General features: G+C 38.5%; 5 non-coding genes across 5 annotated transcripts; 3 read left to right on the top strand and 2 right to left on the bottom strand.

Annotated features, from left to right (window-relative positions):
• Positions 1-3,284: 3,284 nt before the first annotated feature.
• TRNAD-GUC lies at positions 3,285-3,356 on the top strand. The gene has a single exon. It is a non-coding gene; the product is annotated as a tRNA-Asp (tRNA).
• Positions 3,357-5,924: 2,568 nt separating this feature from the next.
• Positions 5,925-5,997, bottom strand: TRNAK-UUU. Its single transcript has one exon. It is a non-coding gene; the product is annotated as a tRNA-Lys (tRNA).
• A 3,279-nt stretch (positions 5,998-9,276) lies between these two features.
• Positions 9,277-9,382, top strand: TRNAL-CAA. The gene is made up of 2 exons: positions 9,277-9,314; positions 9,338-9,382. It is a non-coding gene; the product is annotated as a tRNA-Leu (tRNA).
• Positions 9,383-11,957: 2,575 nt separating this feature from the next.
• On the bottom strand, positions 11,958-12,047 carry TRNAR-UCU. The gene is given in 2 exon segments: positions 11,958-11,993; positions 12,011-12,047. It is a non-coding gene; the product is annotated as a tRNA-Arg (tRNA).
• Positions 12,048-15,568: 3,521 nt separating this feature from the next.
• On the top strand, positions 15,569-15,650 carry TRNAS-AGA. Its single transcript has one exon. It is a non-coding gene; the product is annotated as a tRNA-Ser (tRNA).
• Positions 15,651-17,144: the final 1,494 nt, after the last annotated feature.

Raw genomic sequence — 17,144 nt, 5'->3', positions numbered from 1 at the left:
GTCCACACAAAAGCTACTAGAGCTGATTGAAGAATTCAGCAAGGTAGCAGGTTACAAAATTAACGTTCAAAAATCAGTTGCATTTCTTTACACTAACGATAAATCAACAGAAAAAGAAAGTAAAGAAACAATCCCCTTTAAAATAGCACCCAAAGTAATAAAATATCTGGGAATAAATCTAACCAAGGAGGTGAAAGAATTATACACAGAAAACTATAAACCACTGATGAAGGAAATTAAAGAAGACTTTAAAAAATGGAAAGATATTCCATGCTCTTGGATTGGAAGAATCAATATTGTTAAAATGGTCACACTGCCCAAGGCAATCTACAGATTTAATGCAATCCCTATCAAATTACCCAGGACATATTTCACAGAACTAGAACAAATCATAATAAAATTTATATGGAACCATCAAAGACCTAGAATTGCCAAAGCTTTACTGAAGAGAAAGAAAGAGGCTGGAGGAATAACTCTCCCAGACTTCAGACAATACTATAGAGCTACAGTCATCAAGACAGCATGGTATTGGTACCAAAACAGACATATAGACCAATGGAACAGAATAGAGAGCCCAGAAATGAACCCACAAACTTTTGGTCAATTCATCTTCGACAAAGGAGGCAAGAATATACAATGGAATAAAGACAGTCTCTTCAGCAAATGGTGTTGGGAAAACTGGACAGCAGCATGTAAAACAATGAAGCTAGAACACTCCCTTACACCATATACAAAAATCAACTCAAAATGGATTAAAGACTTAAACATAAGACAAGATAAAATAAACCTCCTAGAGGAAAACATAGGCAAAACATTATCTGACATACATTTCAAAAATTTTCTCCTAGAAGAAATAAAAGCAAGAATAAACAAATGGGACCTAATGAAACTTACAAGCTTCTGCACAGCAAAGGAAACCAGAAGTAAAACAAGAAGAAAACCTACGGAATGGGAGAAAATTTTTGCAAGTGAAACTGACAAAGGCTTGATCTCCAGAATATATAAGCAGCTCATACAACTCAATAAGAAAAAAATAAACAACCCAATCCAAAAATGGGCAGAAGACCTAAACAAGCAATTCTCCAAGGAAGACATACAAATGATCAAAAAGCACATGAAAAAATGCTCAATATCACTAATTATCAGAGAAATGCAAATCAAAACTACAATGAGGTATCACCTCACACCAGTCAGAATGGCCGTCATTCAAAAATCCACAAATGACAAATGCTGGAGAGGCTGTGGAGAAAGGGGAACCCTCCTACACTGCTGGTGGGAATGCAGTTTGGTGCAGCCACTATGGAAAACAATGTGGAGATTCCTCAAAAGACTAGGAATAGACTTACCATATGACCCAGGAATCCCACTCCTGGGCTTGTATCCAGAAGGAAATCTACTTCAGGATGACACCTGCACCCCAATGTTCATAGCAGCACTATTTACAATAGCCAAAACATGGAAACAGCCTAAATGTCCATCAACAGGTGACTGGATAAAGAAGAGGTGGTATATTTATACAATGGAATACTACTCAGCCATAAAAACTGACAACATAATGCCATTTGCAGCAACATGGATGCTCCTGGAGAATGTCATTCTAAGTGAAGTAAGCCAGAAAGAAAAAGAAAAATACCATATGAGATCACTCTTATGTGGAATCTAAAAAACAAAAACAAAAAAACAAACAAACAAAAACAAAGCATAAATACAGGACAGAAATAGACTCACAGACAGAGAATACAGACTTGTGGTTGCCAGGGGGGTGGAGGGTGGGAAGGGATAGACTGGGATTTCAAAACTGTAGAATAGATAAACAAGATTACACTGTATAGCACAGGGAAATATACACAAAATGTTATGATAACTCACAGAGAAAAAAATGTGCCAATGAGTGTGTATATGTCCATGAATAACTGAAAAATTGTGCTGAACACTGGAATTTGACACAACATTGTAAAATGATTATAAATCAATAAAAAATGTTAAGAAAAAAAGAAAAATGGTATCTCAGTTTTGTTTCCATTTGCATTTCTTTATCTGTTAGAAAGTTTGGACGTACATATAAGGGCCATTTTAAATATCTTTTAAACATTATCTATTACTGCTTTTTGCCTATTTTACGATAAAGTTGTGGCCTTTTCTTTCTATTGTTAATGATTCATTAATAGCTAAATAGTTTTATTCTTCTATTTTAGAGATAGTAACCCTTTATCTGTGATATAAATTGCAGATACTCCCTCCTCTTACATTCGTCCAAATCCATTTATGAGTTGTCCTTAGAGTTTGTTTACTTTTTTTGTAATGTAAACATCTCTAGGTACTTAAATATATCAAAATTTTAAATAGTATTTGAATTTTAAGTCAAAATTAAAAAATTCTTCCTACATCCAGGTTACAAGGGAATTCACATGTGATTCTTGCTAATGCTTGCTAGTCTTCAATGTTTACATTCAGATTATTGATCCATTTGGAGTTTATTCTTGGATAAGGCATGAGGTTTGAATTTCATTTTAGCTGTTTCTAATTGGCTAGCACATTGTTCCTGAGCTATTTATCAAAATGTCTGTCTTTGTACCTGTGGTTTGAAATGCATTCTTAATCATATATTAAATATTCTTCTGTGATTTGGACTTTGTATTCCATTACACTGATCTGTTTGTCTATTCATTTATGAGCACCACTATGTTTTGATTATAGATGTCTTGAGTATGTTTTAATATCTGGGAGGGCTATCCCTCTCTATCATCTAGTATGATTAGACATTAAGCCAGATAATAAGTTCTGCAAGCTTGTTGGCAATTTTCTCCTTATTTTTAGTAAAATTGTCCTTGCTATTATAGTGCCCTATGTGCTTACATACAGTTTTACAACAGTTTATTAAGTTCTTAGAAACTCACATTGGTGTGAGAAAAAATCCCAGGGGAAGGCAATCCTTGAAGTAAATCTGAAACAATGAATACACTTGAGATAAAGAGGAAAGTGAGTTATTTGAGCGAAGGAAGTTTTTTTTTGTTTTGTTTTTTAAGTTTAATGCATTTCTTGCTATTAATGAACACTTCTTTGCTATTAGTGATAAAACTGTTTATGATAATGTTATAATATTTTGTGCTGTCGTCAATAGACTTTCGAAGTAACATGGGGAATTCTATCTTATAGAATCTTACAGCAGATTCTTTTTATGAAGATCTATGAAATTCCCAGGAATTCAATACCCAGAAAAAGTTCAGGACCCGACCTGTAAATGGCTCTCCAATAGAAATACTTTTAAACACACGATGGCACATTCCTCGTTAGTATAGTGGTGAGTATCCCCGCCTGTCACGCGGGAGACCGGGGTTCGATTCCCCGACGGGGAGACTGCGTTCTGGATTTTTACCTAGGAAATCCCTTCTGCCTTTTTTTTGTTGTTGTTATCTTGTGGGTAATCTTTCTGCTTCTATCTCTTTTTGTTGTATTGTTTTAAGTCGAATTCCTCCATGTTGGTTTATCAATGCGTTCACCAGGCAAGCAACGGTCTTCTGATGGAAATCCACGGCCGCCTTCTCTCTGGGAAAAGTCACCGAGGGCATGGGGATTCAAAATGTACCCATTTGGCTCTGGAAATATTCCAGGATCTTGAAATAGAATTTTCATTTATCGACTGTTTGAGGTGACGGAGACGTTGCTTGCGCAGGAACAGCCCTTGGAAAGCTTTCAATGGTCCCCAAATTTTGATGCACTTTTATAGCCTCTGAGCTTTTAAAATACCTGTTGGAGGAGTAGCACCCTGTCCTCGTTAAATTAGAATGTCTTGGGGGTGGGAGTCAGGCTTCAGTAGGTTTTTTAAAAATGCCTAAGTGATTTCATTATGCCTCAAAGTTTGGGAGCCACTGGTCATTTCTCTGTCATTAGTTACTCTGATTGTGTTATTAACATATTCAAATTTTTATTGTATTTAATATAAAATTTAAACTATTTGTATAGCGTTAAAAAAAAAAAAAGAAACCTGCTAGTGATCTAACACAGATCATATTGTTACTACCCATTACATAGCAACAACAAAAGTAACTTTGTTTCTCCTCCAAATCATGTAGTCACCGCAGAATGCCAAAGTGTGCAGTGGGGATAGTATGTTTCAATTCATGTAAAAATACGGACATTCGCACTGACACCCTCCATAGCTCTAATTTGCTAAAGTACTTTAATTTTTAAATGTAAAAATGAAAACCTATAGTGTTGGTCAAAAAAGAAGTGCATGATAATTAACATTGAAGTTATTAGGTATTAGCTAATGTAAGTTATACAGTACATCTAAATATATACAATGTGGATATACTTGGATATTTTATACTTGGATATTTTGAAATTTGGACAAATACTTGTAAAAAATTGCTGAACTTGTAAGCAAAACTTTTAAAGTCTGATGATTCTTGATATTTACACAATTATGTTTAGTAAAATGGACTTCTAAATTTTTTATTTGGAAATAATTTCAAACTTAAAAAGATTGCAAAAATAAAAATACAATAGGGAACACCCTTTACCCAGATTCGCCTTGTCTTAACATTTTATCCCATTTGTTTTTGTCATTTTCTCTAGTGTATCATATTTTTTTCTGGATCATTTAAAGTACATCACATAAACCTTGTTACTTTCTTCCTAAATATGTCAATGAGCATTGCCTAAAACCAGGATTATTCTATTACATGACCACTGTACAAATGAAAGTGTAGGAAACTAACTAAATGGTTTCCTGATGCTAAAACTTTTTGCTCATTCACTCTGACTTGGCAAGCCCTCATCTATGTTTAACTTGCCCAACTACTTTTGTGCTAAACAGCCCCTAACACTCTCCACTCCCTATACATCATCCTTTAACCCAAAAGCTGCATTCCAAGAAGAAGACCATGGACCGATAATCTCAGAAGAATGAATAGACCCTCCGGAGCTTATATAAACACAGTCAAACACATTGCTCTCCATTTCTTGTCCTGTTCCAAGAATCTGAACTTTCATTACTCTCAGTGTTCTAAAAACTGACATTATTGTGGGAACATCACCAGATCTTTTGTTGTCTGTCTCTGTCTGCCTCAATACTTCCTTCCCTCTTCTGCAAAGGTGCTCAAAAATGTGAATGTGACTGTGGCTGTGAATATTACTTGTTCAAAGGACCAGGCTATTCCTGTCGAATGAAATGGAGCTCAAGATATGATGTGGTGAAACATCTTCAAGGAGGACTCGGAATACTGTGGAATCTCCGGCAGGGCATTAGTGGTTCCACTTGGTCTTTATAAATCAGAAAGGAAAAGCTTACGTGGCAAATCAGAAATAATAGAGAAGAAAGCAGAGAAGAGGGAAAAGGAGGAGGGGGTGCTGAGGAGAGGTGGGGAAAAGGAGGAGGAAGGTGACAGCAGGGCGCAAGCTGAAAACTGAGAAAGGAGATTCTGAAGGAGATGGCCTTCTCCAATTAAGGAAATTCTTTTAAGTGGTTGTCACCCTCTCTTTTGTCTCTGACTCTGAAGACCCTGGGTAGACTCCGAAGAACCTATGAAACCCCAGTTATGAAAATATAGAAAGAACTACGAATGGGGCAACACGCTTGAATCCCCTGTCTCTTTTTTGAAGGGTAGAGTAATTAGGTTTATTCATTTCAATGGGGGTACTGGGGATTGAACCCAGGATGTCATGCATGCTAAGTGAGCACTCTACCGTTGAGCTACACCCTCCCCCTCCATTCCTACCTTTTGATTCTCCTGAGGTTTCTCCTTGCTTACTCCAATCTTTACTAAATAAGACACATCCTCTCTTCAAGTTCATAAAAGAACTCAGTGCCCTGCTCTTTTCCAAAGTGCAGGGTTTCTTTTCCATTTGTGGCTAAGAAAAAAACAAAACAAAACAAACAAACAAAAAAAAACCCAAACAAACAGGAAGAAAGCATAGCATGTCGCCTGAACAGGGACTTGAACCCTGGACCCTCAGATTAAAAGTCTGATGCTCTACCGACTGAGCTATCCAGGCCCTCCCTTTGAGGGTTAATTCATCCTATAAATAAGTAAACCCCATTGGCAATTTCGATTCCCAGGAAAAGCTGGAACAATTCCTGGGTTCAGGAACAACTGGGGTTTTCCAAAAGTGTAGTTCGATCACTTGGGTCATTTACTCACCAAGCAGATCGTTTAAACTCTGCACTATACATTCATTAAGCACACTTTTTAATTGCTGGAAGAATGAAAATTATTGCCGAAGGATATTCGCCCATCTGACCAGAAGGACCCTCGGAGATGACATTTACTCTTCAGATTTGTTTGAAGAGCAGACCTGCAGGATCCCTCACTAACCTGTGGGTGAACCCAGAAGAGATGACCATTTTTAGGAACAATCGAGGTAACTGAGGAGAATCCTCAAGAGAATGAAAAGATAGAGAAAGCAGATGAAGTTTATAACTTTGACACAATGCAGGGGAGTCAAATCCGGTTGCCCCCTTCAATATTTTCCCCGCAGTTTCAGAAATGGGATGTCTGGGTTCTTCAGAGTTATGGGGGAAAATCCAAAGCCTTCTCTAATTTTCTCCTCTATGTTTTATCTTGAGGGTCAATTCATTCAAAGACAGGAATAACTTGCCTGTTAAGGAAATTTTGCTCGTTGTTCATTCAGTGTTTACTGGCTCAAGAGATACTTTGGGGGCACCTGTAGAGAGATCATGGGGACAAAATTCAGAAACGTAAGTGGTAGAAGAGGAAGATAGGAAGCACTTGGTTCTGTGAGGACTGTCTAACCCAGGACTCCTTATTTCTGAGTCAATAACCCTTCTGTCATTTAAGATATTATTTATTGTTTTTTCTATGAATACAAATGCAATCCTGACCAAATATGAAAAAAAAGTAATGCATAAAAGTCATACAGTACCCATCATACTAACTATTATGAAATAATGTATGTGTAAATGTCATTTTTAAAAATATAAGTTACACACAGAATTTCAGGAACTAAACATAATATGACAATTATATGCCCAAGGAATAACATTTAGATATTACTAAACGTGGATCAGAGATCACTTGGACTTGATCTGAAAAACTAACCATCACACCTGCAGGATCCCCCCCCCCCCAATGTCCAAGTAATGTATAAAATAAACACTCTCATTCTATCTCTGAGCTTCATGCAACTTGACTCTCAAGATCATTGATAAGATAAAAATCAGAGGTGAAAGAAAGGCTGGAATGAAATCAGGTGAAGACTAGGGATGGAGTAGTAGGCAGGAAGTGGTAATAATCTTGATTTGGGAAAGAGTGGATACTGGTGAAGTAATGAGATTATATGTTGCACAATTTCTCTCCTAGCTACATAAGTTTCTTTGCCTTTACTCAAAAACATCAGATTTCATCCCATTTTATCAACTTTGTCCTTGCTATTCCCTGTGCCTGAAAATATCTATCCCAGATATTCACATGATTCGATCCTTTTATTCTTTCAGGTCTTTTGTTCAAATGCCGCCTTCTCAATGGGACCTTCAATAATAACACTATTTACCATTGTAAAAATCTCCCTCACCTCCCGTATCTCTTCCTTGCTTATTGTTTCTTTATGGCTTTTACACCATCTAGCTGTCTGAATATTTTAATTATGAGATAGAGAAGTGCAGCCCTGGACATCGAGTAGTTGACCTGGTATTTACTGCTAGTCTTGATGGTTTTTTGTTGAGTATCAACGATTTCCCAGAACATCACTATCAGACAAGGCCTCTCTAGTAGATTAAGACAGAAACAACTCCGTAATCATGTCTAAGCATAAATAAAACATGGACATTGTCCAAGCCACAGGATACTAAATATTTCCTGCTCCCACTTAATATAAATGACTGTTGTTTCTGAACTAATTTCAGCTCAATGTTTGCTCTAGTCTATTCTCCCTTTAGATAATATTTATTACAATATCCAACTACCTCCTAACAGTATAAAAACCAGTGCAAAGCCATATGTCCTTAAACCCTCCCCTAAATCACCTAATCAGCATTCAGATCACATAATCAGTTTTTTCTAACACTGTGTTTCTGAGACACTCCACCTCTCCCCTGGTGGTCATTCTCCCTTGCTGCAACAGTGAATAAAACCAACACTTTCAATTAACGTTGTCCCTGCCTGCACCCAATGCTACACTTCTGTATCTTCAGACCCAACTACAGAATCTGAGTATTCATTAAATAAGCATTGTTAAATAAATAAGTGAATAAACACATAAATAAATAAACAGAGTCAGCTTTATCCATAGGAAAGCAAAAGATCACATTCTTGGGAAGGGAAGTTCAAGAAAGCAGCAAATATTGCCATACCCCTGGCTCCCCCAGAAAGGTTGGATCAGAATAGCTGGAACAAAATGAAGCTATTTTTATTCAGAATTGTTTGGGACCCTTTTTGGCAAGCTCTTATACAAGCAAATTCAGTTGGTGTATACTCTCTGCACCTCCACGTCTTCCTTACATAATGAAGCAAAATTGAGTTTAAGTTTAAACTCATTTTAACTGAGTGGGAATTTAAAAATTAAGTCAACCGTACTGCAAATGGGACACACTCTCGATCCATCGGGATCCCTGCTGGATTACCCTGCCAGCCTCATTAATATTGAGAGTTTATTGATCCATACTCAAGTAAACAGTGAATACTATGTCACTAAATTTTTCTACGCCTTCTTTTTGATCAGTTCATGTCTCTTCCTTCTACCATGTGACCATAGCTCTCAGTATTTTCCACTTTAAAGACGTGAAAAAGCAAACTTTGATCTATCTAATAAATGACATCCTATTTGGAAGAAGTTTTTGTTTTACACCACTCATAGGTCACTTGGTTGACTGCATTTGTGACCTCTGATCCAATACCTCTGGTTTTCATATAAGTTCCAGGGAGCTATACTATAGATTTCTTTTGGGAGGGGCGGGGTGGTAATTAGGTTTGTTTATTATTTTAATGGAAGTATATGATTGCGAAATTCCCACACCATGGGGCCCTTCATGGGGCGTGGGGCTGGCGGGCCCCTGGGAAGCAGGGAGCGCGGCGCGGGAGGGCTAGGGGGAGGTTGATTGGGAGCATCTTCTCAATACCTCCGGCTCCTGGGCTCTGGGGCTGCCTTAACTTTGTGCCAGAGCGTCAGCCTCTAGCTTCCACCAAAAATTGTCCTTTCCCCTCTTACGTTTTGCAATCCATTCAGGGCTCGTGTTTTACTCTACGTGTTTCAGAAGTTAAGATGGAACTATTGGCTGTTAACTACAACAGCAAATTATACCCATTCTTACGCGAACATGTCAGGATGGCCGAGTGGTCTAAGGCGCCAGACTCAAGCTTTCACTTCCCGTACTCGGGGTTTCTGGTCTCCCGTAGAGGCGTGGGTTCGAATCCCACTTCTGACATGGTGTTTTGTTCTTACCACGCTCAAATTCTGCAAGTATTATGAATGAATCACAACCGCCTTCCTAGGCAGCGTTACCAAATCTTACCCTTTCCCCCCGTTTAGCACTCATATTTCACCCGTTCACCATTACTTCCACAACTGTTTTAGACCAGTGCGATTTAGATGTCTTTCCTCTCTTCACTCCCTGCCTTCCCTCTCTCCTTTCCTTTTCTTTCTTTCTGTCTTGTTTTCGATAAAAATTACATGTTTATGAATATCTACATGGAATTACACCAGTATATCAGTGTTAATATGCAGCTCTTAAAATATATATGAGGTGATGGTTATAAATTTCTATTTTCATTATTTTAACTGTTCTGTGAGGATAAGTTTTGAGTATTCTTCCCCTCTTAACCTGCGTGTCTTTCCCTCTCCGTTGCCCTCACCTCACCCTCTTTTTTTTTTTCTTTTCTTTTTCTTTCACCTGCTAGCTTTCCTCTTTCATACATACCTTTTCCCATCACTTCTCTCCGCTGGCCTAAGGTTATGGGCTGTGAAGTGAAGAGGTTGAACGCAATATATTCAATGGCATAAAGTAAGAGAGATATGAGAGACAGAAGGACTAGGACAACCAGGAGAGATTTTAAAATCAAATTGTTTTTATAGACAGAAGACCTGCACCCCCCCAAAAAAAAGAAAGAAAGAGAGAGGGAAAGAAAGGAAGGGAAGGGAATGGAAGGGAAGGGAAAGGAAGGAAAGAAGGAAGGAAGGAAGGAAGGAAGGAAGGAAGGAAGGAAGGAAGGAAGGAAGCTAGCAAAGACAAGAAGAAAAAGAAAAGGAAGTTTGCCCAGGTCCCATTGCCTCTAAGTGTAGCTCTACCTACCAGAGTTTATGTTACTTATTAAATATATGTTCTTTTTTTTAATTTAATTTTCGTGATGAGTCTAGTAATTCATATGTTGGATCTCCTTTGCTTTTCTTTTTAAGTATCATTTTCTACCTACTTCTTTTTGAAAGTTTAGTTCTGTTTTTGTCATTCTCCTCTACTATCCTCTAGATTGTTCTGTTTTTCATATTGTCAATTCTCTTTTGTGTTTGTGCTATATTTATTTTTTTGTGGCTCTTCACCCTACTCCATGCTGATCTAGGCTCTTGGAACTGGCCTGTGTGGGTGACTATTTGGTCTATGGATGATTGATCAGAAAATAGAGCCTAAACTAACCACTTCATGGTTATTTCTGTGGACTTTTTCATTTTTTGTCAGTGACAATCCACTATTCCAGATGAAGAATTGGGCAAAGACATTTTAAAACTTTTTATTAAACCTTTTTTAGGCAAAGCCATTTCCCTCTGCTTTAATTCTTGTTCTCATAGACTAACTTTTTCCTTTCTCCATCCTCCCAAAGAGGTTCCTTTCTTGCCTAGAAAAAGTGGTCACTAAAATTTATTCAGACATTTTTGGCACTGCTTGAGCAGGATGAGGAAAGGTTTTGAGTGGGATTCTGCAAATACACAGTACCAATGCCTGAAGTATGTGAAGGAAAAAGAAACCATTGCTCTCCAAGTGATGCCATGTTGTGGTGAATGAGGCCAAGATTCAAAAGCCCAGGGCAGCTGTGCCTTGTCCAAATTGAGGATATGCTGACTGAACTCCCACAGAAGCCATCATTTGTCCCTTCTTGGTTTTTCTTAAAAAACTGCAGGGTGCCACTCTTCTCCAAGCAATTCCAAGCATTCTGCTCTTCTTCCAATTTTCTGCCATAGAAGCATAGACATTGTGTTGTCATCCTAGTACAGAAGCTGGACCATTACTTCCACAACTGTGTCCAATTACCTCACATTTTTCTTTCAGGAAAGAATCACTGGCCTTTTCTCCTATGAATCAGTTAGTTTTACTCATAATTTTGGTTTCCTAAGGAATGCAAGGTAGTGACATAAGGTACAGTTATGGTCTGGTACCTTGGCATTATTAGAACCAATTCCCCCGAACTGAGCAAAAGCTCTAAGCAATTTTTTTCTTGTTGTAACAGACCACATTCCTTGTGAATGCCCTCTCTGTGGACCCCAGGAAGTGTGCCCCAAGCATATCCATTTTTACTTCTGCTTTATTACCGCATTCTCATTAGCATCAGTATAATGTGTCCATCGACTGACCCATTTTTGGTTGCTTAAAAGTTCTTATTCAGAAGTCCTGGGCTCTAGTAACAGCTCTACTTACAATATGTAGCCACTCCAAGGACTGAGAATGGCACTCAACTTTAAAAGTGACGAATCTAATTTTCTTCCCACACGATTTTAAGTATAATTTAAGCCCCAACAATTCCCCCTATCTGGCTTTCTGATTCTTTCTGTTCTCCTGCTATCATATATATACACACAAAATATGGGTGTGGGTATATAGATCCCTTATTTGGGTACCAAATTACTGTAGACATACGTGGGAATGCTTATCAAGAAACTCCTCAAAGTTAAACACCAGAAAGTAGAAATTAAGACCAGTGAGAAACGTAAGGACACGGCGGAATCACAAACTGGAGAAAACGTCCAATTCATACAGAAACGGAGATACTATCGCTTAGTGACAAAAACCTCTGCGACTCTGGCGGGACTCGAACCCGCAACCTTTGAATGTCCTTCATACTGATGCTAGAAGTCCAATGCGCTATCCATTGCGCCACAGAGCCTGATGATGTGCATCTTCTGGCTGGAACCTAGAGGCTGTTGATTATTTACGGAGCAACGTAATTCTACTGCCACCCTCTCTCTCCCTCGAAGGTTATAGCTTTTAAATGCGTCCAGGTAGCTTTGGAAATATCCCAGGTTTTCTAGCTCGAGAAAGTTTCTTTTGGTGACTCTTTGGTCTGAGATGCAAAAGACGCCCTTTTCTTTGCTGCCACTTTTCTGTGAGATGGTATGGTTCAGCCGCACTGGCTCCTTTAGATTGTTGGTGAAGTGGATTGATGTGTTTGCGGACAGAAAGGGATGAGTTATAGGTGAAGTCATTGAGTGTGAAACTCAAGTGTGGGAGAGTCCAAGGTTTGTTGACGCGGAACACACGAGCAATGTGATCTGAGAAACTGGAGGAGGGTTGTGGAGGGAAAAGAAGAAATCTCAGGCGATCCCTACCAAGTGACAACTTACTGCATTATGATAGAAACAAATAGGACCAGAATAGAAGCGGGAATTGAGCACACTCTTCCTCGCGGAGATCAGAATTTCTGAGCCGTGGGCCTGAAGACCACTCAACCACCCTCACATACTAGTGAGTAATAAAGGGTTTAGGGAAGGAATTCCTCCCCACCTTCGACCTCCACCTAGCATCAGAAATGAAAATAACTAATTCTGAAAAGTACAGGACAAAATGTGATTTCTGAACCGGCTATCTGCAAAAATGCAAAGCAGAAAGGACGAATGGGTGTTAGATCGGAGCCAAAGTTTGGAATCAAGTTTGTTTTTCCCAACAGGCTTGGCACACACAGATTTTAGAGCCACCTCTCTTCATGGAGACATTATTAACAATCAGTGATTCATCAATCCTCTTCAATCCAAGCATGAGGAGAATATTGAGAGGCTGAAGCCACTAGTCACATGGATGCCATTTCTTCACCTTTATTCTCCAATAGTATTCTCCTGACAGTAGATCCATGTACTAGCTCTCCTGAATATTAAAAATTTCACTCTAAATTAACATCTCCAATGTTGAAACTACCAAAAGCTCTAACTGGCTTATCCCTTAACAACTAGTCACCCGGGTGGGAACCTCTGCAGGGAAACTCCAAAGAATTTAAAGACTTTAAACCATTCTACCTGACCCTTCCACAGTATTTTAACTCTTATTAAAGTGCATGATAGGCGCATGGGCTACGGTGAGATAGTGAGTGTGACAGATGTTTGGTGTAAAGAGTGTCTACATTTGGTTTCGAAACAAAGAATTTCCAGGCTCGTCCAAGGCCTCTTACCCAAAGATTTAATTCATCTCTAGCAAGTTGAGAACCAATTGAGGATGGTGAGATTTGAGTTTCCTTGACTACAGAGTTTATTCTCCAGCCTCTCATCTTTGAGGACGTGTGGATTCAGGTCTAAGCAGTAAAGGCAGCCCCGAGCTGAGCAGCACGTCCAGGCAGGCTCAGACTTGGAAATGCTAGTGGGAGTAGGACCCGTAATGAAGGGGACTCGAAAGAATTGGGGTCTGCCTTTGCTTTCACAGCTCACCAGTGACTCGTTTGATGACTTTAAACTGGGTTGGGCTTCCCGTGGCCCAAAGGACTATTTGAAATCTCCCTTGAGGGGGATACCGACTGAGAGTCGGTGGGGAGCTGAGCAGTTCCCTTCCGAACTGAGAAGACGTCTCCAGGGACAGTCTCCAACCCGCTCAGAAGAAGTTCACTTCTCTGCTCCTTAGTGAAGGACGTGGGAACTTCCAAAGAGGTCTCTCTCCAGTTGAGGGAAGCCCGCAGCCACCGAAGCAGAAGAAAAGGCAAAATCCTAGGCAGCAAATGTTCCAAAGAGCTGGACTTAGCTACACTCTGTCCCGACAAGCTCAAAAGATAGTTCGTGTAAATCTAGCTATACAAAATTTCGCTGTATTATAAATACGGTTGATTCTGTGTTTAGAGATTATACGGTTCTTGAGAGGAGAATGTTGAGCCAACTTTCTTTTAATGGGTGTGGTAAGGTCAGTGACTTGAGACTCCCAATCCCCATTCTGGGGCTTGTTGCTAGGATACAAACAAGTAAATCTCGGCAAAATTTCAGATTACAAGAGAAAATTTTTCTCAAGCCCATATCCCCCAAACTCTCATTTGTAGTTAAATTTTACCAGCTTCTCTTTTCCCCTGGAGTAACAGGAACAATATTCCCTTCTTTATAGTTTCACAAGATGTTATTTATTCCTGATACCATAGCACTTAACAAATACAGCCATTTCAGCTCATTTTAAGCTTGATAACACTTGAGTCAGTAATTCATTTTGCAAAACATTGTTCTAGGGAAATAACATTAACTAAAGAAAAACATTTGGTGCACAAAAACAGTTATGGTATTTTTTAAAAATTGATAATGATAGCACAGATGAAATTACAAAGATGTCCGACAAGGAGGAATATTTAATTAATTCTTATTTCATCTGACTGGTGGAACATTACAAAACCACTAAAATGATATTTGGGGAGCTCCTAAGAATGCTAATGATATAATACTCAATTAAATTAGTAAAATACAAAATAGACATAAAAGCAGCCCCTTACATTTGGGAGCTGACTTGGTATTATCAGCTAGAGCTTGAAGTTCTTTTGAACATAAACAGTTTCACAGAACACCAATGTCAGTCAAGGCTATTCTGTGACAATGGTAGATCAAGAAAAATTAAGATCACTTTGTAAACTTGTTTGAACACAAACACAAACATGAAATACACGCCCATCCATGCACAAAAGCGACGTTAAAACCACGAACATGACCCTAACTCCACTTATCTTGATCAATATACATGCCAAAAAATGACTACAGCTTCTTTAACAATTATAGCATTGCTCTATTCTTTCTTCCTCTAAGATAGGATTTTAAATCCTAACCCTAAATTTAAACTGTCCAATCACAGAATCACCACCCCACCGCACCCCACCCCCACCCCTACAGACAGCACTCAATCCAAAACAAAGTCCATGAGATGAATATTTTGGGTATAAATTTAGGAGCCTAGGGACACAGAGTGAGGGGATCCACAGGAAGTTTTCATTTTCCTCTCCCTCCACCTTAGATACAAATCAGTGGGAGCATTTCCCTCCCTGAAACCTATTAAGCACAGTGTCATTCAACGGGGAGGCTGCAAGTTCTAGCAGAAGTGTTGGCGCTACTACCCCTAAAACGGATTACGCTCATTCCACCTCGGTGTTGAGTAAATTTGGGTTCCGGCTTTGGAGACCCCCAATATCCAGCACGAACCCAACTCATCCGCCAGGGAGGTAGGCACTAGTAGGTGAATTGACCTGAACTTTGTTAGAAACGAAGATACATGTATTGTGAGTACTCTCATTCTAGTGCTCCTAAATGTCGGGGGCTGCCGGAGAGTTTGGCCTCCCTCCCCAAACTTTCATTCACCTGAGGGTTTTTGCCTAATTCTTTACAAACACTTCTATCTAAACAAGTCTTAGCTTTAGCTCTACCACATTTCCTTTCATAATCTGAGAAGATGTTTTTCGTATCTGTAGTCGTGGCCGAGAGGTTAAGGCGATGGACTAGAAATCCATTGGGGTCTGCCCGCGCAGGTTCGAATCCTGCCGACTACTGTTGAAATCTAAACAGGTTCTAGACACAGATTTCCCTCCGAGAAGCTTCACCGTACCTTGCGGTGCAGAAGAGCACGTTTCGTTCTGTTCAAAGCTCGGCAAAAAGACCCTGCTAGAAGTTAACTACTTAAGAGACACGTTGGTGAAAGTTTTATTTTATTTAAAAATTTTGTCATACAGTAAATTTGGCTGTCTGAAATTATATGCATACCATAATCAGGATTCAGAACAGTTCCATCAATCCATAAACCTCCCTTGCGTTATCCCTTAATATTTAGTCACCTGACTCCATACAGTTGACAGGTATGTTTTATGTTCCTATAGTTTGATCTTTTTGAGAATGGTATGGAAATTGAATCATATAGAATGTAACCTTTTAAGATTAGCTTTTTTTCGCTTGAACTAGAACACGCCTTGAGATTTATGCAACTTGTTGCATCAAAATTTCTTACATTTCTTCAGCTGAATAGAATTCCTTTGTATAAATGTATCAGTTTATTTCTTCAACCATCTGTTGTAGGACACGAGGGTTGTTTACAGTTTTTGGCAACTGCTGGGGGTGGGGGAAGCTATTAACTTTAAAGTACATAAATTTTCATTTTTCTTGGATAGATTCCTAGAAGTGTGATTGCTGGGTCACATGGCAAGTGCATAACTTTATAAGAAATTGTCAAACTCTTTACCAGAGTGGCTGTACTATTTTTTATTCTCACCAATGAATGAGATTTCTAGTTCCTCCTCATCCTTATTGGCCACTGACATTGTCTGTATCTTTAATTTTAACCAATTTAATAGGTGAGTAATGCTACCTCATTGTTATTTTAATTTGCATTTCCTAATGGTTAGTGATGTTGAACATCCTTCTGTGTGCTATTTGCCACCTTCATACTCCTTCTGGTGAAGTGTTAATAACTTTATTGTGGTAATCATTTTGCAATATATACATATATCAAATCATTACATTGTATATCCAAAACGTACATAATGTTATATGTCAATTACATCTCAATAAAATTGGGGAAAAATTAAAAATAAAATTACCATATGTTCCAATAATTTCACTTCTGGGTGGCTATCCAAAATATTTGAAAGCAGTGACTCAAACAGATATTTGTACACCCATGTTCATAGCAGCATTATTCACAATAGCTGAAAGGTAGAAGCAACCCAAGAGGATGAATGGATAAACAAAATGTATATACATAAAATATAAATATACATATGATAAAAAAAATAGTACGTATCAAGGAATGTACTGCATGGCTAGAAGTATACTTACAGGATCCTTTTATTATTTTAAAATAATTTCTAATTTCTTTCTTTTTTCAACATTTGTATCGAAGTATAGTTGATTTGCAATGTTGTGTAAAATAGTTCCTAATTTTGATTGTGATTTGTTCTTCAAATCATAAACTAGTTAGAAACACATATGTTATTTTGTAAACATACACAAATTTTAATGTTTATGTTTTGGCATAATTTTGTTGCTGTGAA

Source organism: Camelus ferus, chromosome 20, assembly GCF_009834535.1.
Source record: "Camelus ferus isolate YT-003-E chromosome 20, BCGSAC_Cfer_1.0, whole genome shotgun sequence".
NCBI lineage: Eukaryota > Metazoa > Chordata > Mammalia > Artiodactyla > Camelidae > Camelus > Camelus ferus.
Note: the sequence above shows the minus strand (reverse complement) of the source record. Positions and strands in the feature narration are given on the sequence as shown.